The 27,507-nt window shown below is 37.1% G+C and overlaps 1 protein-coding gene across 8 annotated transcripts in view; it reads right to left on the bottom strand.

Annotated features, from left to right (window-relative positions):
* The window catches only part of NEDD4L (neural precursor cell expressed, developmentally down-regulated 4-like, E3 ubiquitin protein ligase), a 146,686-nt gene that overhangs the window by 69,745 nt on the left and 49,434 nt on the right, over positions 1-27,507 (bottom strand). The gene's annotated exons all lie outside the window — the stretch shown is intronic.

The raw sequence follows: 27,507 nt of genomic DNA, 5'->3' as shown, positions 1-27,507 counted from the left end.
TCAACAGACAGGATGCTTGAGTAGTTTACAAGCTATCACCTCAGATGTAGTACCTAAAACACCTACATGTTGTTATGGTATCAACGCAGACACGATTGTGAAACCATGTGACTCGGGTATTCACAAGATACTCTAAGTAGCATATCAACAGGTGCATCCAGTCATTTACTAAGTAAACATAAGAAAATAATTTAGATAAAGGATTGCCTGATGTAAGAGTTCCAATCCATGCAATGAAATTCCCACTTACAATCATTATAATTAGCATTTAGTGACAAAAGCAGATCAAGTCATTCCTGATCCAGTGCTTTCTGCTTGTTTTGTCCCTGGCAATGTAGTATCTTGCACCTCCCATTGTGCTTGCATGAACTAGATCAAGAAATTAAGCTGGCTTTTAAGACAGAACATTAATTGCCTGATTTAGTTTGCTAAGTGAGTCTGTTAATAATTTCACTGGCATAACTGAGGAGGATGGATGGTAGAGCACAGAGGCAGAAGCCAGAGCAGGAGGGGTAGGATAGACGTGTGTTGGGAACAATCACAGATTCCAACCGAATGCTCTTGTTGTGTGAAAACGTGCTGTTGGTCACCTTGGCCTGGGAACCAGCAACATCTGCAAACCACTGGAGTGATGTCTCATCAACATTTGTAGGTGAAATTGAAGTACTGGACAGAGAGACAGGGAAGATGCAAAAAGAAAAAAAAAAAAATTAAAAGATACAACAGAATCTGTATTGCTGTATGCTGACACTCCCCTGTGATGTGGAGGTGAGTCCTGATCAGCTGTGGTTATCAACAAGCCCACAGAGGTTTTCAGAGATGTTTTGGTTTCTGGCCAAATACCAGATTGGGTAATAACATTCTACCCACCTACGATTCCCTTGGCATTTTCAGTTGATCATGATGTTCCCAGCTTCCTGACCTAAAAATTGTTGTGTACTATTTCTGTGCACTGTTTCAATAGATGCCACATTCCAACCCAGATATTGCTTGATTTCAGAACTGGCTGACACAATCCCTATAGTAACTTTTACTGTTTTTTTTTTTTAATCCCTGCAGCTTCTGATTAAAGTAAGAGTCTACACTCTTCTCAGACTGCAAATGCCCTGCACCACGATTCAGTGCACAACTATGTGCCTAAATTATTAGGGCCTGGACTATCCAGGACTGATGGCAGAAACAGTCTGATGAGGGTCAGAGCCCACCTTATATTTAAATTTATTCTAAATAAATTAAAGTTATTTATAAACTTTTCAAATCACTGGAATGCTAGTGGGTAATAACTAATGTGACAAGAATGGTTATGTGAAGGTCACTCACACAAACATAATTTGGTGGCTCTGGATCACAACATAGGTACCTGTGCAGGCAGTGATCTGATGGATGCACTTTCAGGGTCAGGTGATAAGAAAGGGTACGTGACATTAAACTGTTCTGAGATCATCCTCTCCCAGGAGTGCCTCATCGTGAACATATGGGATGGAGAGGTAAATGCATGGAAAAGGCTGCAGAACTGCATGTGTACACACTTCTGCATTGTACTCATCAACTGTAATTGGGCTGTACTGGAGGCATGTGAATGCGATACCCTCAAGCTGCAAACAGCGCTACATAATAAAAAATACAATATGTTTTGTATTATAAACTCAGATCTCATGTCCTGTGGGTGCCTAAGGGTCAAATCTTTATTTTCTGTTGTTTAGCTCCTCATCTTTCTTTCATGCCTAACACCAGGAGCTCCTGGCACTGGGGGAGAGAGAAAGTCACATAGTGCAATCCACTGCAGCGATGTGCCCTGTCACATAACCAAACAAGGCTGAGGGGCTATTATCATTATGGGACAATTTTAACACTGGCAGCCTTAGTTGAAAAGAACGATCAGTATGTCAGTGTAAATCATCCCCTCAAGGTGCAGAAGTACACCAGGCTTTGGGGACATACAACCAAGCTTTAAGCTGATGTTTTCTAAAAGCCAAAAGCTAATGACACAGTTTAAGCTGGGAGAAACTGGCAAAATAAGCCAACCTGGCAAAGAAAACACAAGACTGTAAAGAGGAGATTACCACCACTGAGCAAATTCAGCAGCCAAACTGTTAGAATACAAAGTATAAAATTAAGCAAGAATTAAGTAAATTTTACCCATGTATTACTTAAGCCCTGCACTTGAGAGATGATGTACCATCACTGCCACGTGCCAGGGAAACTGTTCCGAGAGTTTTAAAGACTGTCTCATGTAGCACTGAATTTTCACAACATAAATACAATAGAGTTGCACATACCAAAAAGTAAAATACCAACCCAACAGCAGAAAATACCTGCTGCCTTTACATAAAACTACACGAAATCACACATTTTACCTTGATAGAGACAATTTTTCTCCCCTTAATTAGAAAACACAGAAACACATTACAGTGATGTAACAATGTAGCAAAATCCTGGTTTTATTACTTTATGAACAAAACCAGCATTCATTTTATGAGAGCAATTATTCTAATATAGGAAGCCATTGTTGCATTAAAAATATTTTTACAGATAACACAATAAAAATCAATCATTTTGTCCTCCTCAACAGGGGAATGTGTTTAAAGAAAACAACAGAAGAAATGACAAACTATGACACATACATTCCCTTCGCCCCACAAATACGATTAATTTCCAGTTTCCTTAATTTGTCTCAACTCCTAAAGCCCTTAGATTTATGATAAGGAAGCTGAATGGGGAAAACACTTAACTTTGCTTTTACTGAAGGCTTTAAAAATGAAAGGGACCCCCAAAAACAAGAGATGATTTGTGTTCCTAAGGATGTTTGAATTATTTTTTTTGATAACTAGCAGCAAAACATGATTTTATTAAATGAAACAAAGCACATTCATCTTTATCTGCTTTTGACTATAATCTTAAAATATTAATTAGCCATCACAGATGTCTTTCTATACCTAAGGCATATCAACTCCCTGATCTCAGTTGCATGAATAAAGCTACAATAATAATTTTATTATATTCATTTATCATTTGATGAAAGGAATATCAAAATTATTATTGGTAAGTTTCAGGAGTTTTTCTCTCTTCTTACTAACTGAACTGCAACAAAACTCTTTTCATTTATATAAACTTAAAGGAATTCTGTCAGTTCCCAGTGTAACCTCTCCTTTCTTAAGTAAAATATTTTCAGCAGTACTTCCTAGTTCCCAAGCATAACTAAAATTCCATTTTTCCATTTGATAATAATGGCAACTTCTTATACTTCTGCAGTTAATCCATACAACCTGGCCACAAAGATTTTTACTAATCTGTTCTTAATCAAAAATGTTCTAACCAATTAAGGTTTGAACTGTCATATCTTAAAATCTGAGCTGAAATTTAACATGGTTAGCACTTTAGAGTAATATATAAGAAAACAAAGTTCACTCTTCCCAGAATTTACAAAAGTTTCACTGAACAGTCTCATTTAAGAGGACATGAATTCAAAGATTACTTCTGTGGCAATACCTGAAATCATTATTATTCCAGTGTATTTCAAACATAGTCACCTAAATTTGTACAACAGAACCTTAAACTCTGGTTTCAGTTAAGGAGGAAACTTCATATACCAGTCTAATTAGCTAATTTGTCTAACTGTAACTTGCAATCTCTCCTTCCCTCCACAATCATGATAAAAATGGCTTAAAATAAAAACAGAAAAACTGTCACTGATTCTGTGTTTCAGACCAAATGAAGCACTTTCTTCCTTGTAAAATTATTCCTGTACCAAGCTTTTATTAAAATTGCATTATTACAAAAGTATGGCTAAGCTCTTCGCATACAGAACTCATGCTTTATTTCTGCACTTAAGACATGACAAAGTAGGAACCAAAAGCAAGAGGAGGAATAGTTAACACTAAAATTATCAGATTAGAAATCATTAGATTAGAACTAATTATAGTTTATTACTACTGGAATTAATGATTAGAACTTTTAAATAAAAGGTGGCATTGTTAATTGTATTCCAACTACTGACAAAATAGAAAAATATTCACAAATCTAAACTTAGCATTCTTAAAAGCACAACCAACATGGAGCAGTAGTTACATCAGTCCTTACTAACTGCTTTTGTATTTGGAAAGGCATTGCACTGTAAAATGTTTTTCTCATTACCAATGCTGCCTTCACAGGGAGCTATTTCAATAGCAAATCAGAGATATTCCATCTGTTTCCAGCCTCTACAAATACTGAGATTCCTTATTAATATCCTCTCCAGATTTCACAAATCTGACTACCTTATCTCTATTAGATATGAATCCACAAAAAAGGTACTATTAGCACCTTGTATCTTAAAGCAGCCCGTACTGCACTCTTCTCTTTTCTGTAAGCTTCAAACCCACAATCGTTTGACTTCATGCCAGACTGAGAGAAGGCAGAAGTGTAACATGGGCAGCAACAACTCAAACGTTTAATTGACTAAAAACTTTTTCAGGTACTGCCTTCAGTGCGTATAATTTGACTTCATCGTTCTTGAACACATAAAAAGAGTTTTCCTTCCCCCTTGCTGCACTTTGAAGGAAATGCTAAGCATTGCTTTGCACTATGGCACAAAACATACCGAAACCAACTTCTGGCAACGCCAGGTAACCCATCATATTCACTGACATTCCTGGTGCTTAACACACTTGCTCTTCTAATTACTATTAAACACACTCTTCTTGGACAGAATAAAGCAGAAACAAGAGGCAACCTCTCAATTGTGCAGTGCAGGGCATGGCAGCAGGAACTGCAGTGAGTGAGTAAAAACGATAGTACAGAAGTTGATACATAAAATGCCCAAATCATTTGGGCTTTTACTCCTAGTTCCATCACATATGGTGATCACAACTAAGAGATAACTAATTATTCATATGCAGGTTGCAAATTGGCTATGTCCAATAAAAAAAAGAGTTACTAACTTCCCTAGTATAGTAAGGATGCAACTAGAAAATTTAAGTCCTAAATAAATACTGCAAACTTTGTGTTTCTACAGAACAAGCTTATGAACCCAAAGGCTTGGGATCACAACCCTATAATAAAGGCAAGTGACCAAAACAAATAGGGGGTGTCTGTTCCTACTAAACAAAAACAGATCCTTGATCACAAAATGCCTAATCTCTAGGTAGTTGAAGTTTGGTAAAATTACTTTCATCCTAAATTTCTGATTTCTTTTTTTAATGCCCGATCCAATGTGTTGTTCACGACATTCAGGACAACACTACTTTTAATAAGTCTATTTCCTAACTAATAACAGGTAACTTGACAGCATAGATGATTTAATGAGTTGCATCTGTTAAGATTCTTTAAATATGTAAATACTATCTTCCCTTTTTCAACCAATATATCTAAATGCTGGATTTTAAATTTTTAATCTTTTTTTTTTACTATTTCTTTTTGTGACATGAAACATTCAAGATTTTTATTAAAAAAAAAAGTTTCAGCTATTCTTTCTAGAAAGCAAAACATTTTAGAAAAAATATTTTACATTGCAAACTTAAGTTTTGTTGTTGAATGTATACCTTTTTTTGGACTTTGTATTTCCTATTTTTAATTCATTTTTACAAATAGCTCTACTGATAGAGGCTCTACGTGAAGTTTTGATTTGGGGACAGAATTTACCACCTAACAGTAATCTAAAGTTATTCAGTGTTTGTGTTCAACAGTAAAGCATAAAATTTAACCATGGAATAAAACAGAATAAATTCTGGTGGCAGTGGTTTTTCCTATTCCAAATCTCTAAGTGAAGGTAGAGCAAAATACAAAGACTAGTTTATTTCCTAACAATTATCTTCTGTTATTCACTTGTACAAAAATAAGTAAATACTTACTGTTCCTCTAATAGTGTTCACAGAAACTTAATACAAGAACAGTGTCAGCTATATTTTAGTTTTCATAATTCTTTTTCAACGCAAACTCAAGTCTGTTGAGGGGACACATTCATGTGAACAATGCCTTCCAACTATGAGTTAGCTTTTTTTTAAATTTGTCAATTTACAATGCTTTGGAACAACTTAGAAACAGGAAAGAAAAAACAGGTACATCAGGTATATTAATAGACTGCAATAGAATTGAATGTATTATTCTGTATGTACTAATGGTAACCCCTAGAATACTGCTGCACATCAGAATGAGTTTATTCTCATTCAACCAGATCTATCACATTAAGACTTTTACTTTAAGACTTAATTACTGTAAACCCTCTGGTACCATTCCATCCATTAAGGATAGTTAACAATGAGACACTGCACAATTGGTTCCCAGGGTATTACATACACTTGTGCATGCTTGCTCAAGACGAATCATCTTTGACAAGATAAAAGGTGTAACATGCAGACAGAGGCCCTTCATTAATCAAACTAGAAATAAAGGACATCGTGTTTAAGTTGCAATTTCAGAGACCAGGCAGTAGTGCTCCAAAATTGTCACAGCTGAGTGAAAAAAGTCTACTTCCTAGCAAGCATGGACAACCACAACTAGATCCTTACTTAAACAGATTAAGCAAGCTGTGGTACATAAGCGTAAATTATTTAAATTCTAAAATATTTCTCTTGCATTGCCACTGCTTATTTAAACATACTAAAAAACATTGGGCACCTATGCCAAGATCTGATGCATTCCTGAAACACGAGTAACATCCAAAAAATCTCTGGACAATGCCAGGGAAAAGACAGCAAGTTAAAGATTTATTCCATTCATTACAATAAAATGGCTTCCTATTTAGATCCCTGTTATAATTAAATGTATGACACACAGGAGTGCTGGAAACAGACTTCTGTTTCCCTGCTTGGACACAAGTAACAGTTATAAAAGGCTGTATTGGTGATGTATGACAAGAGTGAATACCTGCTATTATTAGTATTACTGCATTACAAACACCCTCTGAAAAGATAAGAATCTGTTTTCCTTTAGATATCAAACAGACCAAATGGGGAATAAGTAAAGGAGTAGCCTTGGCAGGAGGCGGGAGTTGATGCCTGAGAGATCCTTAAAACAGGCCTGAGTTGTGAGAGGATTTGGAAAATAGGAACAGAATCAATGTGCGTACATGAAAGAACAGGTAGAAAGTCTAGAACAAATTAAACATGTTAGGACAGTTTCTGTCCTTTGTTATATAAGAAATGAAGGAATTACTGAAAAAAAATCTCAAAACAAAAATGAAATAATCTTCTTATGAAGTTTCATTATAACTCTTCAGGAAAGAACAACGAGGCACAGTGAAGAGACAATGGAATGGACTAAGATTCACAATGTGATAATCAACTAAGTGCCACTAAGCTCCAAAATACTGTGCATGAGCTGATTTCATTTGCATCCCAAGAGTTGAAATCACACTAGTGACAAATTAAAATGAACAAGTGAAGCCATAAGTTTATGGCTTCTCATTAAAATTAGGATAGGGAATCACCACACAGAAGGAGCCATTACTGGAGTCATAACACTGAGAGAGTTGTATATTCTTGATGACAGAAACTCATCTGTAATTGCAAAATGGAAGACAAAAATATGACAAAAAATGGAATCCTGACAAGTAAGTTCCTCCAGCCTTATTTATGTACTGATTTGAAGTCACTCCTACCAGCTTTTGTTTTGTTTATACCCTTCTCTATTCCTGAAGGAAATGCCTGTCTAAGTTTCTCATGGCAAAAGGCAAAGTGTTCACCAACAAGAGTTCAGTTGGACAACCACAGCTGTATTATGGAATACACTTAACCCATTAGCGACATTTAGCTGTAATTTTTCTTTTAACTTAAGTTTACATGGTTGAAAAAAGATGGGAAAAATGTCTCTCCATCTTTCAGCATTAGAAGCAGCCACTAATGTAGAAGGAACAGTAAGAACTGTAACCTGATGAGGCAATTTTGCACAATAATCTGCTCTATGACATAATGGAAAAACCTGATCTCTCCAATCTGTATCAGTGATTTCAGCACATGATGCTAAAAAAGCATTCCCATAATAGTTAGCCACAGTAAGGGGAGTAGCACAGAACTAAGGAAATCTCTAACTTGTCCAGACTGGTTCATTTATTCAAAATCACCAGACTACATGTAAAGGTATCACATTCTGATAGTTAATTTGCAAAACTGTGTAATAGTGTAAGTCAATCTTAACTCGTTTACTTCACACTGGTTTTGTCACATTTATGAAAAGGGCAGCACTGTAAGAGCAATTTTCCAAAGAACTGTTGCCAAAACCCTTTTTTCTTGACTGAGTTACATGAAATAACTTCGAGTTACACAAAGTACAATCTTGCACATATACCTAACTTAATTGATGAATGTACTTTAAATCAAGGTATCTATATATTTTAGCAGCATTAGGACATGATGCTATAACCCACCTTGTGCAAGTCACATCTTTTTAATTTCACTGGGACATGAAAGCATTGCAAGCCACCAAAATTTCTGAGCCATCCACCAGCTGGAGGCCAGTCAACAGCAGTACACCCTAGGCATCAATACTGGGTCCTATTAGTGTTTAACATCTTAATTAGCTACCTGGATGCCAGGAGTGAATGTACCCTCAGCAAGTTTGCAGATGATGCAAAACCAGGAGGAGTGGCTGACAGACCAGGCAGTTGTCCTGCCATTCAGATTGAACCTGGACAGGCTGGAGAAACATGCAGAGGGGAATCTCATGAAGTTCAAAAGGAAATGCCAAATCCCGACCTGGGGAGGAATAACCTAATTCCCCAGGAAAGGCTGGGGCTGAGTGGCTGGAAAGCTGCCCTGAAGGACCCGGGGGTCATGGTGAACACCAGGCTGAACATGGGCCAGCAATATGCCCTCATGGCAAAGGTGGCCAATAGCCTCCTGGGCTGCATTAGGCAGAGCACTGCCAGCAGGCTGAGGGAGGTGAACCTTTCCTTCCCTCTGCTCAAAGTCTTCAAGCCTTCCTTACCTGAATTACAGCATCAGAAAATAATGGAAGAAAGTGACATTCTCTCTTGACATCAGGTTTGGAAAATGTTGGCCTTCAAAACAGCAAAGAAATGTTTCTTTTACGAAGCAGAAGTAAAGTACATAGAGTTCATGCAGTGCTCCAGCAAATGGTGTATAATACAAACATGGGCCCATCTCTTTAATAGCTGAGGAATTACTAAATTTCCAGAAGCATACTGCTTGGACTTAGAGGCCTCCCCAAGAACAGTTTACTGAACTGTGCTTGAAATTCTTGGGTGTTTCAAGATATGAGGAATCAAACATTGCAGAGGGTATCTTCGCAGTCTCCCATTATCCTACCATTATTCTTTCCATTAACAGTCCAACAGCTCTAAAAATTTTTACAGAGTGCCTCAGCACTTTTTACCCTCAAAGTTGTACATCTGCTGTCATTATAAAAGTAAATATGTATTGCCACTGGTATGAGGAATAGAGGCAAAAGCATTTTCATACTGTGAATATGTTTGAGACTGCACAGAAGGATTCACTAAGGAATCGCTATCCCTCATATCTAAGAGTAAACTTTACTCAAATTCTGTATTTTTGTGTATAATGGTACAGAATTTAAAAAACAATGATATTCAAAGTTGAAAAATTTTAGATGACAGGCTAACTTGATAAAGTCAGAGTGCAAAATGAAGCCAGGTTTACAACAGGAAGATTATTCCAAGGAAGAGAGGCTGGTGGCTCTCCAAAGTACAAACAGCTGCACTTTACTACTTGGAACTTTCACAGAGGCCCCAAAATTCTTCATTTGCCCAGATTTGTATTTAGCATTGCTTCTTGTTGTCCTGGTTTCAGCTGGGACAGAGTTAACTGTCTTCCTAGTAGCTGGTACAGCGCTATGTTTTGAGTTCAGTATGCGAAGAATGTTGATAACACTGATGTTTTCAGTTGTTGCCCAGTAGTGTTTACACTAAAGTCAAGGATTTTTTCAGCTTCTCATGCCCAGCCAGCGAGAGAGCTGGAGGGGGGCACAAGAAGTTGGCACAGGACACAGCCAGGGAAGCTGACCCAAACTGGCCAACAGGGTATTCCATACCATGGGACGTCCCATTTAGTATAGGAACTGGGGGCGGGGAATAGCCGCTTGGGGACTAGCTGGGTGTTGGTCGGCGGGGGGTGAGCAATTGCACTGCGCATCATTTGTACATTCCAATCCTTTTATTACTACTGTTGTCATTTTATTAGTGTTATCATTATCATTATTAGTTTCTTCTTTTCTGTTCTATTAAACCGTTCTTATCTCAACCCAGGAGTTTTACTTCTTTTCCTGATTTTCTCCCCCATCCAACTGGATGGGGGGGGAGTGAGTGAGCAGCTGTGTGGTGCTTAGTTGCTGGCTGGGGTTAAACCACGACACTTGTCTGGGAGAGGGTGGACCCTTGGGAGGATGCACAGAAGCATACTACAGCACACAGTATTTGTGAACTGACACACACCCTACCCACAGCTACTTGTATCATATAACTAGTAATATCGGTGGGGTACGACTTTGAAATTCCAAGTTTATACTGTAGAATAATGATGATAAATCAACACAGTGTGGGACATACAAAACACCAACAACCTTTTTTGTGACCGTGTGAAGAAAATGACTGAACAGTTACGACATTTCACAAAAACTTGTGAAATACAGTTAAATAGAAAGTATCAGATCCCATCATTGTGAGATCCAATGCAGTCCAATTAAGGGTCAGAGGAATTATTTTTTTTCTTTCAGATGTACAGACTGGCAAAGATCTAAAAGACTGAGAACCAAGGTTAAGTTTCATTCTAGCTGACTTGGGACCTCCAACACTGTGGAGCAGCTGCCTTCAGCTCCCTCTGTGAGTGAAGAGATGCAGTTCAGTCGGATTAACAGATTTTTAGATCTACTCAGAGCTCTAACAATGATGGACCAAAGCCTCCAGTAACTGCATTTCTCAGTCAACTAGGTACTTAAAAGTTAGCTGCCATAAATGCAGGACCTTGTGCTCACAACACAGAAGTGTGTATTTTATTTAAACTCACACCTTGTGTACTATCAAACATATATTTTACTTCCGTTCAGAATTATTCACTATGAAGTACTACTGCTCACATAGCTCACCTTCAAAAACCAGTCATTCACAAAACTATAGCAAATGGATTTCTAAAGTGAAGTATAACCGTAGCTGGGAACTATTTTTGCTAATACTGGTAAGCAAGTGAGGTAGGCTCAGGAAACTCTGCTATGGTGTACAATATTAAGCAGATTAAAAAGAGTACAATTAGCTGGCAAATTGTTCATTAATATTGCCTTGTATTGCAGACACTATGAACCACTCAAATGACACAGACCTTTTATTATCTCTATTACCATTTCTTCTTTTCTCCTCTTCACTAATCTGCTTATCCTACTTTTTTCTTTTGTTGCTGAAAGAGATGTCCTACTTTTTCTGTTTCTTTTCCTCCTGAACAGCACTTCAGCCTGTTATTCACTTTTGCATTTCACTATACATCTGTCATGACCAATTTTTCTATGTATGTGCTTTCTTGGCAGAAAGCAATCAAGAAATATAACCCTCAGAAAAGCCAAGTGCTGTAAGAGCATAAATGCTCTAGTGTGCTAGGGGGATTTATATTTCCTCTAAAACTATTCCAATGCTTATAATATATCCTGGAGAACTGTGGCAACTGAGATTCGAAAGATGCAAGAGCTCAAGATGCAGAATGTATGCAGCTCTTGCAACCATGCAGAAAGATTAGCAACAGGATAGCAAAAAAAGTTAAAAATGGATATCACCTTCTCTTAAAACGTTAACTTTTGTCTCCTTCTTGCAGGCAGCTGAAAAGTATGACAGCAATCTTTTCCTATGTTGTCTTGACCATACACTAAGATTTGACAAAAGGAAATCACTGATAGGTTTAGAGCCTGTTGGAATGCAGCTGCCTCTGAAAAATGTTAAGACTATGACTTCTACAGGAATTGAACACGGACAAAGCTGAAAAAATCCAGAAGTCATAATTTCTTTCTCTTAAAAGTGGTCAAACATGGAATTGCTATTTTAATAAAGAGCTCAGAAAATAGAGGGGTTAGTGGTGCATCACTTCCATAAGGTATAATGTATATATATTTCACGTACACATGTGTGAGCAAGCAAAATGTTGTACTTTGTAAATTTTCTAACTACTGATTCTTCTCTCTGCAGCTTGTCTTACACAATTTCTGGTCAAATTTACTGGATTTCTCCATATAAATTAGAATAATTTTCAAGCAAAGAACTCTGCAGCAAAGAACTGTTTCAACAGTGCAAAAAGCTTCTTGAAGAACAATCATATTTTTAGTCACCTATCACACATGTCATTACACTGATGTAATATTCCTTTCTTACTGAATACTATTCCTGAATTTGTTTTCCTCAATATGTACACTACCATACTAATTTCAAAGTAGCAGTAAAATATAACAAAACATGACTCAAGGCGAAATAAAAATCCCCAATGTTTCCATTCAGTAGACATGCTAATTTCTGCTATTTCATACTCTCCTTCTATACACTTGGATATAAGCCACTATAAACAGTTCAAGGCAGTCTGAAAGACCAGTAATCCCCACAGTGCTTTGAAATTCAGTGTAACTGGACCACATAACACAAAGTACGCAAATGACCAGAGATGGTTTTTGAAAGCCCCTTAATGTTTATCTGACCCCTTGTGAACTCTTAATAAAATACTTCGCTGTATGGGCAGACAAACAACAACTAACATTTATACAAGCTACAATTCCCACTGAAAGCATATTGGTTATATCCAGCTACCAGAACTACAGCTCCTTCACCTCAAAGCTGAATTCTCTCTTAGTCTGAAGAAGCTGAAGGTGCATCTTTATTAGCAACATTCTAGAAAACTGCAATTTAAGTCAGCCTCAGTAAAAATGTAGCATCAGGCTTTTGTTGAAAATTACATGCTAGAGCTCCAGCAGTATTTTGAAAATTCTGTTCCTCCTAAATGATGTGTGAGTGTCCTATAAATTGCCAGGGATGAAAGGGAGAACAAGTCACATTAAGCACCTTCTCTAAGTATTCAGTTATATTACATTAGGACCCATCAACATGTTTATCTTGGACCATGATGCAGTACTTTAGGTATGTGGCTGATGGAAGAATCGTAGACTGAGGTTAAACAAAAGAGAACACTGACAAAGAAAAAAAAAAGTCATGAAAGTATCAAGAGGCAGAGAAATGAGATAGCAGTAACAGCCTCAGAGAAAGCATGCTAACATTTATTCAGATGAAATTTTCCAAAGGTACTAAGTACATTCTTTCAACCATCTGATCTGAGTAGTACTTATGCTCAAGAAGGCATTAGACTTAGCAGTATTTGACATAATATTTTTGCTTTAAAGATTTTTCTAGTGTTAAGGAAAAAAACCAACATACATTGTAAGAATTCTAAATGCCAAGTCTATCTGACACAAGAATGCATTATGCCTGTTATTTATTAGGACACTGAGGGGAAACATGGCTATGCATTGACCACAGAGAAACAGAAAACTACTTTATGTTGAAGCCATTGAAATGCTGATTAGCGGACAGTTAACTAGTCATCTTAATTTCTTTAAATGAATGATCATTTACACCAATACATGTTCAACCACGTTTTCTTGCCAAGACAAAGAACCTTGAGACCTGCTAAATTTTAAAAGTTAGAAATAACACATTTGTTCCTAACAGAAAGGTTAGCCAAGATTATGTTGACTCACCAGTCTTCCACATTTCCAGTTCTAAAACAGACATGACCATGCTTCCCTACAAGAACTTGTTCAGGAGCCCCTTTTCAACTGGGATTATATTCTGCGCACAGGAAGAATGCAGTGTCTTCGTTTATGCTTTGGATTGTTTGATGAATTATGCTATTACTAGACTGTTCCTCAGAAGTGACCTTTTGGAGAGTTCACAAGCTGATACAAAAAAACCTGCTCCCAACAATCTGTATTCTTATCCTAGCTCATACCTTATGATAGGGAACCAAAAACATACTGATTTTAACTATTGCATTTGGTCGATGACTTTTTCCTCTCCTATAACTTGTTTCTGACAGAATTTAGGAAGTTATGAAAATTCAACTTAGAACAATGTGATTTTTTGCTTAATTAATTCTTCAAGAAAAGGAGTTACTAGTTCATGCAGATCAAGTCAAGCATCCCGGCTTGCGTCAGAAATTGTGCGGCCAGCAGGACTAGGGCAGCAATCATCCCCCTGTACTCCGCGCTGGTGAGGCCGCACCTTGAGTACGGTGTTCAGTTTTGGGCCCCTCACTACAACAGAGACATTGAGGTGCTGGAGTGCATCCAGAAAAGGGCAACGAAGCTGGTGAAGGGTCTGGAGCACAAGGCTTATGAGGAGCGGCTGAGGGAACAGGGGTTGTTTAGTCTGGAGAAAAGGAGGCTGAGGGGAGACCTTATCGCTCTCTACAACTACCTGAAAGGAGATTGTAGCGAGGTGGGTACTGGTCTCTTCTATCAAGTAACAAGTGATAGGACGACAGGAAACAGCCTCAAACTGTGCCAGGGAAGGTTTAGTTTGGATATTAGGAAAAATTTCTTCACCAAAAGGGTTGTCAATCATTGGAACAGGCTGCCCAGGGAAGTGGCTGAGTCCCCATCCCCGGAGGTGTTTAAAAAACATGTAGCTGTGGTGCTTAGGAACATGGTTTAGTGGTGGACTTGGCAGTGCTAGGTTAACAGTTGGACTTGATGATCTTAAGGGTCTTTTCCAACCTAAATGATTCTATGATTCTATAATATTTACTGCAAGGTCTTTATGGTGGGTAATTATTCATCTAAATTTCAGTCAGTAAAAAAACCACCAAACAATAGCATACCTGGTAATATAATCTTTCAGGGTGAAAAATAAGGAACATGGGAAAAAAGCCTTGAAAAGTCTGTTTCATGTGTGCACATTTTTTTTTTTAAATCAGCTCCAATCTATTTTGTTTGTATCCTGAAATTCTGCACAATTAGTTGATGTTTATATATTTAAAATTTGATTATAACAAAAAGCAGGAAGGCTAGAACTCCAGAAATATTTGCTGCAAATGTTCGGTCAGAAATGCTAATCCCCATAAAAGTCAGGAACATAACAAAAGGGAAGAAGGAGTTCTCTCCAACTCCAAGCTCACAGAAACTCATTTGAAGGAGACTGCATTTGCTGTGGAAGGGAACACAACACAAGGAAAACACACACATCAGCTCCATGGAGAATGGAGCTGGCACTGCAAACTGACGACTCCAAATTCTTTTCTCCCTCCCTCTTCCCGCATCTGTTTTGGCTGGCATACAACATAAGAAATCCAACTGATGTCACCTGCCTGATGCAGCATTGCTGTAACTCACTGCTCAAGACAAAAACAAACCCAAAAAGCAGGCAGACAGCTCAGCAATTTGGGGACAGAGATACAGTTCATGCGGAATTGCTGCATGAAACAGCACAGCATAATAAACTTGCCAGTGAATGTTCTCTCCATCCATAATTGCTGCTCTGTCACCTCCTAGATTCCCAGCTCCTGCTCTTTAGTGAACAGTTATCAGGGCAGCGTGTGATGGGTCATAGAACAAATAAATCAGTAAAAAATGCTGATCATAACAGATGTAAAAACAATCAAGTATTTTGAAGTCATGTACAGGCAATGAGTCACATGCAAGCTCCCAGAGACAACGCGTGTTTTGCAAACGGTACTCACAGACTTGGGATTTCCTATAGTAAAGGCAGGCAAGGTTCTCCTGCGTAACACATTCAGAGACATACCTTTGTTGCATACCCCACAGTTAGAAAGTTTAACGGCCTTCTCTGTTTCCATGTGCTCTTAGCTTTATGATAGAGGAACTATTTAAAGTAAGATTATACTCCATACCTCCAAATAAGTAATAAATTAGATGTGTATTGTAGTAACACCCAGTTTTTAGTATTAGGAAAATATTAGGTAGGATTGATAAATTTCAAAGATACCAAGTCCTAGTGTGAGATAAAGATGCACCTATTTAATGGAAAATTAATTCTTTTTTTTTTTGGTACCTACAGATACACTCTGCGAAATTGGGCAGCTAGTTAATTGTTCCAAATTCACAGGATTTACAAGTCTATATAGGGAGAGCAACCAAATCCTCTACAGAAATCCTTCTCTACACCCTTTTAAAATTTCTCCTAAGTTAACAGAAAACTAAGTATCAAACAGCTAGCACAATGCAATGCTAATTCCCTAAGATAAAACCACCACAAAGTATACTGTGGGGATGGCAACAGTAAGACAGTTTTATTTTCAGTTCTCTCATTAAATGTAAAGCAGGTAAGGTTTGCTTTCACTTAAGATGTTTGCATTAGGGCAGATGTTGCAAGGTCAAAAAGCTATTAAAAAATGGTGACATCAGACAGAAACAAATCTATTAAACCAGTTTCCCACATCTAAATGGTTACTGTAAGGTTTTCCCATATTTGGCTGGTGTACCATTACCCACAAAGCCCACATCTACAAAGAACAAAAAATTATATTCCACTTGCTCAGTTAAGATCAGGTATTTTAATACAGTAAATTAATTGATTTTGGAAAACCCCTTTGGTTTTGGCTTTAAGCACCAAATTGTAGCTGCTTTTTTGCATTTCATACTTCATGTATTACTAAAAACTTTCAGAAATTGCTAGTATACAGCCTCACTTCAAAGAAATGGTAATTGTTTAAAAATGGAAATATAATTTATTTCATTATTAATTTTTTATGCCCAGAATTGACTCACAAAAGCATATTTAGGCCCTGGATTGCATCCAAACTGATAATTAATTATTTTTTACACTACTTCCATTGTAATTCCTAATATTTCTCATTTACTTGTTCTTTTTCAGTGCTGTACATGTGACTGCACGCAACTGACTGGAGAACAAAACCAGCAGCAATGTCAGAAACCAAAAACCTGACTATTCAATGGACATATGTTAAGGGATGAAAGCAATCACAGACTTGGCATCAGATTTGTTTTCTAAAATTCAGAATCAGAAGATTAATCTTAAAATAAAATGTCTATCTTTGAGGTTCTTATTGAACCATAACACCGTAATACAGTTCATCCTGGAATTAGGAGAAAATCTTCAACATATTTCTGAATGTAAATCAATAAAACAAGCAAATATTAAGTACATTAATATCTCACTGTCAAAGAAACAGCAGTCTACCTTTTCAAAGGTGTATCAACCCAAGTAACATCAGGAAAATGCAGGCAGATTTGCACTGCTCCTTCAAAACAGATTTTCTTCCCTGATGGTTGCTATGCAAATAGAAGCAACCTTTTACTGAGAGTACAGATTGTCCTTTCAGATGAACAACCGTCTTCAGCACATTTCCTTCATTTGGTACCATTCATTTACTGAATCTTCCCCACCGAGTATGTTCAGAGAAAGCTCAATTTACAGTTCAGAGTGGTTTTGTTTCTTTCCTTTCTTCCCCAAGAGCTTAACGATAACACTTTATCTAGAGTAGGAGACAAAGCAGACAATCTGCAGTATGTTGCCAATATATGAACAAACTAAAGTAATTTTTTACTTTGAAATATATGAGAATTTAAAATTATTCCCATGACTTAGGTTGATAATCACAGAAGTTGACAGGCATAATCCTGAGGACTGGAGGACCTGCTACCACTTTTGAAGAAGACAGAAATTTCTGCATGCTCATCTGTCAATAGAGAACAGACTGCAATATATAGTAAATTGAGACCTACAGACTTGTCACTGAGCAAATAAATTTGCAGTGTAGCTTTGCTGGCTGGCAAGCTTTCCCAGCGGCAAGCAGATAATACTGTGCTTTGAAGGCACATTGTTTCAGCAAAGCTTGTACCTGTCCCAAATTGTCCATTTCCCGTCTCTGCCTCTCTTTACCCTATCTGAAAGGACTGTTTGCTGCTATGCCTGGAATAGGACTTTGGCTGGAGTTGCTGCATTGTGATTGTAGTTTGGGATTTTGTCCCACACTCTAGCAGATATGTGTTTACACTCAGAGTAACATTTAAGTGTGGACCATACCTATGGGTGAAAATGACCTCTGAGTAGCCAGCCTGAGCAGCTTCCATTTACCTTAGAAGAGCTATTAAGCTGAAGCCTTTGGAATTACTATGGCTAAATATAAGAAAAGAGCAGTAAAAGGAAGGCCATAAGTGCAGCTTCTATCATACTGAAGTCAATGGCAGAATTCCTAACAACTTCAAGTTGGTCAAGATTTAGCTACGTACCTTCAAATCATATAAACCAGCCAAAATCTTATATTGCTGTCTGAATCTTCAAGACATGTGTGTGAAACACAAGTGAGTTGGACCTCCTAGAGGCACAGACACCTTTGCTATCTTCACTAAACATTTTAGTTTACAGTGGTTATGATCAGTTCTTTACAGGAAGCAATTCCTACCCCTGTTTTTCACCCAGCTAGTTTCTCATTTATATTTGGTAGGTTTTATCTCAGCCTGCAGTGAACAGAAGCCCGTTCCTCTGACTCACTGCACAGTGTGGCCGAGAATGAGGCACACAGCAGCGCAAAGCGCTCCTGACATCAGAAAGGCTGTTTCGCAAGTCTGGAAGTGAATCGGGAAAGCTGATAATGTCACAAGTACTGTAAACTATATAAATAAATAAAATCTTTCAGAGTTACTTTGTAGCTTGATTAGTGTGCCTTGTAGAGTATCTCTTGCAATCTTATACCTTAAAATGTCAAATTAAAAAAAAACCTTCATGTTATGTCTAGGGCTAGAAACCCATATTACGGATTACTGAATTCCAAAAAGCTGAATGTGAGTAAACACACTGCTACATAACTGCAAGCTGCATCACCAAATATACCGCAATCATTTCCCACCAAGTATAGTTCACTTGTGTTTATAATAATTCAGTGTGCTGGCAAGCACTCTCTGATAGAGTTTCTAAAAATAATGAAGTGTTAGTAATACAGCAACTACAGCAGCCTCCACTTTCAAACCTTTGGAGAGGAAGCACAAGACTGTGTGCGTTATGTTGAAGGAGATTCTGCTCAACTTTTCAACAATAAAGTTTAGTTCCACTTTCACAGAATTTGAAGCAAATAGATGTCTTGTGGTAATACGATTCTGTGAGCATAAAACCATGCTGGAAGCAGATTTCAAATAACTACATGGTTAGCATATTTATAATTTAAAGTCTTTACAACACTAAGTACTAAAAAATAAATGTATTACTGCACAAAACTTAGAGGAGTCTTTCACTATCCAAGATATGTGCAAAATGTAATGGATATAATTCTTAGCTTTGATGATAATGCTTTAAGTTTTATTTAGAAACATAAATATTTTAAATAATTGTGATTTAACATAATCCCTTAAATAACATTGTTATTCCCACATCTTGATATGCTGTGGTTTTTATTTACAGGATGTGGACCAGAAATAATTTTAAAAGCAAAAGCAGAAAAACTTTCTTTTTTTTAAATTAAGTAAACTGTTTTAAATAGTCACTTGAGGTAAAATGTATGCTGTAACTTTCTGCAGGAGAATTATCAGCCTCTAATGTCTTGTTTGAAAGGATTTTCACTGTTTGATGAATATCTTCCTTTTTAATTTTAAAATAGCTTGCTTTCAATAATAAAAACATTTAAAATACCATACTCCAGAGTTTTATGCTTGTGTGTGTGTCCAGCAATCTGTTGAATACTAAAGTTAATGCTGAATAAGTAGGCTCTTGTTGCCTTATTTATTATAAACAGTGATTATGTATTATTCTTTTCAATTAAAAAAATCCCACTCTTTACTTAGTAGGATTAAGAACATAAGATTTCAACAAGTAACTGAAAAGGCGGCCAGTCAGGTCATAGGAATTTATAGCTGAATCTCTCTTCTACTGAAGATGAAGATGATAAAAATCCTACCTTATAATGCAGTTTATATTCTCTTATTCTTTTCTAGAATACATAAAATACAGCCTGGAAATGCTAGTCACTTGGGAGTTTATTCTTTTCAAACTAGGCTGAAAGGGAAGATGAAGCTTTCTACCAAAGCCACTAAAAAACTCTGAATTTACACCACAGTATACAGTGCAGTATGTATTTTATTTGCACAACTTATCTAATCAGAAGCAATTTTTTCTTTTGACTTTCACTTGCAACACACTGTACTCCCCTTGCCCCCAATGCTTGAGGAGTCAGCATATATCAGACCTAGAAACTGGAATGGTATTTTGGTAATGATAATGCCTGGCCCTTTAAATGTAGAATTAACTTTTCCCATATATATGACACAGACCAGCATTTTGCTAGGTTTATGATATCAGAGGACTTAAAATAGAGTGAAGGTGATTTTTTTCCTTTTTATTTATTCATTCTTTTTGGAGACAGAAACCCACATGGTCATACTGCTGATTTTATTAATCTATTTTTCTACACATAATTGCTAACTTTTGGAAGCTACCAATGTCACCCTATTAGATGAAAAAAACAGATAAAAGCACCAGATTTTAGATGAATGTATGCAGTAATACATTGTACAATGAGATTTAATCTGGTAACAAAGTAAACAGGATAGATTTGGATTTAGAATAGCTTTTTTGAACCAGCACAGTCATAAAATATGCACATTCCTAAATTCTTCATTACTTGACAGCTTTTTTCAAATAGGAAAATAGCTGAATAGTACAAAGAGCAATCAAGACTCTGTATCTGGTTTATTATCTGTAATTTTCTGTGGCTAGATCTATACCAAAGCTGCTCTGGCTGGCACCTTCAGTGTTAAGACTGTGTCAGCATTTCCATTATAAATTGAGGGCCTTATAAACAGCTTTAAAGAGATCACTGTGTACTGAAACTCAGCATACAATTTTTCCAGGAGCAAATAGTTTATTACTGCTATTAAAAAAAAGTGATGTTATTTCCAGCTCTTGTGCCTGAAGGTTTATTCTGGTTTCTTTACAGAGAAATACCAAAAGATACAGCTTTCAGACAGAAAAATGCCTAACAATGAAGTCTAATAAAATTCAGAATATTTTCCCAGGGAACTTTGAGAATGTGTAGGCATAGGGTAAAGACAGTACTGCCAATTCTTGACTCTCTGAAAACTTGACAAAAAATTATATATGGATTTCTTGATTCTGCAAGCTAATTTACACTACTGGCAATGTGCTATTTGTCCTCCACTCACTTAAAAAAAAAAAACAACCCACCAAAAATCAGTCTGCTCCTTGGTACTTTCCTTCTTGTAAAACTTGGTTCTGTTCTGCACATGTTTGAACACGATAGTCTGACCCTTCCAGGACAGGAAGATATTTTAAGAACAGATGTGCAAGCTGATGGAAAGGCTAATTAAGAAGTGGACCAGGTGATTTCTGGTGGGAGTGGGGAGCAGATTACACTTGAAGGATCCCTGAACAGAAAAGGGTGAGAAAAATGGTAATCTCTAGGCAGAGTCTATTGTGGTCAGGCAGATACCTTTCTTTCAGTACAATCTACAGGTAGGTTTGTTGAGGAGAGAGGAGGGAAGAAGAACTTATTTTGTCCTTGACGGAAACCCTGAAAAGACTTGAGGGATGGAATTCATCACCTCTACCTGCAGATGTCAACAAAGTCCTAATCTGCACAGAACAGAGGCTTTCCAGATGGTCATCTCCACTCCTTGTATAGCAAGTGGAGAGACAGGAAAGCCATGGCACCATTCATTTGAGCTATTTTAAACATCTAGCTAAAGGCAATATGAATTATGTTCTAGAAATGCTTATTAAGAGTCCAGGCAGCAATCCCTGAAGTAGCACTGGAGGGGAAAGCAGCCTTTTAAAGGTGCACTTTCCACACCATTTGCCTACCAATGCCTGTGTGCAGGTGAGCTGTACCGATTCAGCTGTCCTTAAAGAGACCTAGGAAGAAATACTTGCTTCTGACATAGCTTTTGCCTGTTTTAGAAGACCTCTAAGTTTTCAAGAATATGCTCCTGCTATAATCAGGCCTAGCAAATAAACTGTTAACAATTTGACTTTTCTTGTTTTGTACCATTTAGAATACTGTACTGCACTCAGCAATTGCTTCTGAAATGGAAGATGCATAAACAGTTCAGCACGGTTCAGCCGTAAGCATCACACACTGAACACCAGAAGTGTGAATGCAGCCAATTTTAACTTTCTGCACAGGTAATGGCCGCTATGCCTGCACAGAGGGATGAATAGACAGACAGAAGGAAAGTCTCTAATGCCAAGTATGTTTTCACTCTGCACGCTAGATCTTAATGGAGTGACTGCTGGTTCTAATATACTTCATCATCCACATGAAAACAGAATAGGCAGATAAACAATTATATATAAGTTCCTTAGGAGCAGGATTTGTCCCATTTTTGTCTATTTTTCTCGGACACTTAGACTTGGTTCAGAAATTGTAAGAGAAGCAATTAAACCTCTTTTCCAATTCAAAAGCACCACCATTTCCCTTACCACCTCAAGTCCTAAGAAAGCATCTGCGTGGGGGCTAGTTAAAGATGATGAATGATGTTAAATTAAGTGTTGAACACTGTCAATGACAGGCTGGTGAATGACCACAGGAGCAGGCAAGAAGAGCAACACTGAAAGAGAAAATAAAGATCTCCCTCTGTGTATTGCATTAACTAATCTGAAACAAACTCTGGCAAAGGTTACTTGATTGGGGGGGGTGGGGTGGTAATCCCTTTTTATTTTATTTCATCTTTTAAGGTTTCCATCAGTTTTTCTTGTACTGATCAGCAATACATAAACCATTTAGTGTCTCAACACCATCTAAGGAAAGAGACTTTCAGACTTTGCCATAGTTTACACTGAAACATTGGAGGATATTTTTTTAAATTTTTTTTTTAATCAAATGGATCAGTTTATGTACAAAAGCAAAAAAACCCAGAAAATTCAGTCCAGAATTGAACTTCATACTAACCAAAATATGTCTCTTATTTTGCAAATCACACTGGTAAAAATACAGAACAATGTTATTCCTCCACTGCCCTTTTTATTTGTCATACACACTGGTACGCACTTTATAAATTAAGGCTTAGCACAGGGCAAGTACAGACAATTGCTACTTGTTCATTAGAGCTAGGTCAGGTCACGGGATGGAATTGCTAGTTAAGAAATTCTTATTTTCCAACCCACTGGATCCAAGACAGACTAGAAATTTGAAACAAATGGATAAGGAAAGCAAATACTATGGCAGAAATACAGCCTAAAGATGTGGCCAACAGGAGCCCCTTAACAAATTCATCATCTCTTCAAAGGATTGCAAACAATGAAATTTATTTCACTTCGTTTTGCTTCTTGCAATGAAGGCTTAGCTACGTAACAGTGATTCAGATGTTTCTTCCTTGAATATCACTGTGCACAGAAAACTCTCACCAGTTAAGAGAAGAGTAATCCACAAGGCTGAGAGTAGTAACTCACAAGGCAATGATATATAGAAATATAAAGATAGCATAGTAGCACTAAAGCATACTTGCTATTGAAAACTATGTAACTTGTGAGATTGTCTACAGAATAAATATTCAAGCTAAAAAAAAAAAAAAAAAAAAGCACGTTGGCCATCCTTACCTAGTCTTTATTTTTTATTTAAACGTATTACATTTTTCCAATGTGTAAAATTAAATAAAACTATTTCCCTCATTTGATTTCTGCCCCCCAGCCTTAAAAAAAACCAACAAAACCAAACTAACAAACAAAAAACAACACACCAAAAAAACAAAGCACAACTATCCCAGGACTTCCATATCATTGACTATGAATATCTTGGAGAATGGTGTGTCAAGAGCTTTTGACCAACAACAGGATAACAGTAAACACCAATCTATAAGGCAAGTTAATTGGGATTTTTCCCTTTGATAATATATAATATAGAATGTCATGATCACATCCCTTCTCTGACAAATTGCTGTCAATATATACAGCTGATGGCTCAGCTATATATACTTTTCTGCATGCAGAATTTGTATGCATTTCTGAACAGAAGTTCCTATATATCTGATATTAATTCACCATCCAACTAAGGTAGAAATATTGTAGTAGGGTTTCACTGTGTAAGGAAGGTCTATAGAAATGTTGAATTCTTTAGATACACATTTCTAATCCTAGATAGAGCAGAAATGTGCATCTTTTATATACATGACATAACATTAGATACTATTTTAGTAACACTGTTGAACTAGAAAATTTTCACCAGCAGTTCCTCTAAATCAATCAGCAATCTCATTGACCTGCTTTCTCTTAGGTCAAACCCACAAATAAATAATCCCCGATATGATTAAACAGATTCGACTCATAGCTCTTCTAGTGGGATGTAAAAGAGGATGGTTCAAGGTTTTAAACTTGTCTAGTAGTAGCAGTTTTCTGAGTGGATTACTATCTATTCTTTGCAAAGTTTTGCCCTCACAGAAATCTATTGCAAATCACAGGAAGTCACTAAGGTAAGAAGGGGTTACTAGCAACCTTTTTACAGTGAAGAGGTATCACTGAAACTAAGAAAAATGGCAAGCAGAATGAAAGAACCAAGAGGAACATTCATCCCTTCTAGAAAAAAGTCAAAATCCATTGTGCTGTATGTCATAATATAATAATGCATTAAAACACATTATTATGATTCTGAATAAGAATGAAGATTTTTCCCCATTTGTACTGTAGTCGTAATTGTCAGTTACTAATTACTAATTTTGTAGAAGGATTCCAGCAGACAACTCTGCCTTTCCCCTACACAGTTTTATTAAGAGTAGTTAGCTCTGCTCTAGGTGATAAAAATTATTCCTGATCAAACACAAAGCTCACCACTGACGCATCTGAAGTCCACTGCCTCAGTGACAGGCAGAGGTCTCCCATGAAAGCATTTCCATTAAAACAATGGAACTGGTATCCCTTTCCCCCCAAAATTCAGGGTATCAACAGAAGCATGAAGTTTTGAATGAACTACGACAAAGGGCAGAGTAAGGCAGGGAAGTGGATGTTACAGCCTCTGGGAGAGGCAGCAGCAGAGGAACAGCAGTTCTAGTTCCTCAATTCCATTGATTTCCACATTCTTCAGATGAATTTTTTAACCGCTTCCCATAGACTCCATACAAAAGCTATCACGTGCATTGCACATGTTCACTCCAACCCTGCTTCCACTTTCACATAAACGCAATTTTGTCAAAGACAGTGTCTCAGCTAGAGTTTAGGCAATCAGTCGCTGGTTTGCCACATGGCACCAGCCTGAATGAGGCACATGTCTTAGGTGCCCACATTCAAGTCTTCCGAGCACTGTGCAACATGGAATTTTGGCCCTTCATGAATGCCAAACTGCGTTTATCCTAGCTTGGTCTTTTTGGTTTACATGCCCCAATCCCAGCTGACATCTTAGGAGCATAGGTAGATTCTCTGTACTTTCACAACAATATTTATTCTAAAATTATTTCTAAGGAAAAGAAAATAAAAGCTGAGTTGTGAGAAACGCAGACTTGCAGGGTTGAGAGTTGCCATTTCTGTTTGTTAACTAAATATAATTCAATACTACTACTACAACAACATTTTGTTAGGGCCCTTTGTATTTTTATAATGACAAAGATGCCTTTGTCAGGTCTCTAAAACAGTTGTCCAATACATGAGATTTTTGAAGCGTTTCCCACAAATACAGCTATGCACTCACAGACCCCAAATTACAAACAATGTGAGTATTTGTTATATGCCACAGTATATATACACACTTAGTAGGAGCCTACTGCATTACATATAAAATATCATAGTAGTCAAAAGAATTTTTAACAAGGCTTCCAAATAAAATTTTTCACAATTGGACATAAGCTCATACTTTACTTAATATTTTATAATGACTTGTAATGAAATACATCCTGCTTGCCCAAAACTGCTTCTGTCTAAAACAGAAGATATTTGAAAGGTCATAAACACTTGGTAGCAGTAGGACTGCAGACGCCCGCTTGAATGTTTTCACTCGAGATAAATAAGGCTGTAGCAGCTGCTGCTTACAGCCCCAGGCCCATGGCCTATATCAATCAAATACACACAAACTTGTTTAAGTGGAAGAGTCTAGAATTATTTTTTTTTCTAATTTTTTTTTTTTTTTACACTAACAACTATAAAACATGGCAACTTTTCTCGTCAGCTTAATAGAACAAATATTTCAGGCACACCCTTACTTCGCATCATAGGTCCTCCAAACAAACTTCTGTGGGATAGATTAAAAATGACACCTTACTAAAGAATGTTTTATATTTCAACAAAATAAAGCAAAACTTTCACTAAAATGCTTTCATTCCCCACAATTCCTAAGGCATCTTGCCTAGCCAATCACTTCTACCACAATATTTCTGGGCTTACTACAAATATGAGAAAACACCACAAAAAAGTTTGAAGTGTCAATTCCTTATTTTTGAAACTTTTTGCACTAAAGAATGCAAGTACCATTTGGACTGAGTGCCTCTGTGACTGCCATGCTTCATGGCTGACTAAATTGATTTCACATGGTAACTAAAACTAAGAGCACATAGGAACAAATTTCACAATTCTCCTCTGGAAACACTGAAGTATGTCTTTGGTATATGAATCATCACTACACTGAAGATCAAAGAAGTGACTTTAGGGGGTAGATCCTTTAGGAAAATGAGAACTACTGCAGAGACACTGGGGCACATCTCTGCAAGTTGCACAGATCTGTAAACCTCTGATGCTTTTGTACTAGGTCTGACATACTATAGCTACTTATATAATTGGTTATGGTGGTTCCCCATGAACAGCTATTATTTGAAAGGAACAAGGGATAATAAATAGGAAAGGGAAACATACTGTACTGCATACATGAAAATCAAAAGAAGAAGAAAATCAGTGAAGTTTCTGCATTCCAAATTTACCTGCTGAAATGGTCTCAGGCTGGCAGGAAAGATACTATACACTAATTAAGAAAATTGCTACCTTATAGAGACTGAAAAGAAACCTGTACTGGCAAAGGATTTTTTTTTTTATTTTACTTTTTTTAAAATAAAAGCTTAGGGATACTTCGTCATTTTCTACTCACAATGTCTACTGAAGAGCTAAAAAGAAGGTTATACTGGAATAGCATGGAGACGATAAGCTTTTTCATAAGAAAGCTGCAGAGTCATCATACAGCCTTGCTGCAGTGAGCAGCTGTCTTTCTGTGCTACATTTCACTGAACGAAAATGCAGGAAAACAAGAACACACAAGCAATGAAGACCAAAATCTCTTATAGTGAATCTGTTTTCACAGCTGGAGACAGAGTGCTTGCTATTCTATATACAGCATCACTGAGCTTAGGAACTCAAGTGGGCAGTGTTAAATTGCACAGTAAAGCAATTTAAGCAAATGACTAATCTAAACCTTAAGTTTCATTCCTACTTTGCTCTTTTTTAAAAGTGGTTTAAAACATAAAACATCAATCCTCTCCCATTATAACAAAGAAAAACCAGAACTGTCGAGCCACTTGTACAATTGTTCGATCAGGACTTGTAGCACACAAAAACCAGGACATGTTTTTAACTTCCAGAAAAAAAAAAAAAACCACTATAAGAAAGATTCCCCCCCCCCCCCCCCCCCTTTTGGCCCCCACACA

Source organism: Haliaeetus leucocephalus, unplaced genomic scaffold, assembly GCF_000737465.1.
Source record: "Haliaeetus leucocephalus isolate CR32 unplaced genomic scaffold, Haliaeetus_leucocephalus-4.0 Scaffold866, whole genome shotgun sequence".
NCBI classification, from domain to species: domain Eukaryota; kingdom Metazoa; phylum Chordata; class Aves; order Accipitriformes; family Accipitridae; genus Haliaeetus; species Haliaeetus leucocephalus.
The sequence above is the reverse complement of the archived record's forward strand: the minus strand, read 5'-3'. Positions and strand labels throughout refer to the sequence as shown.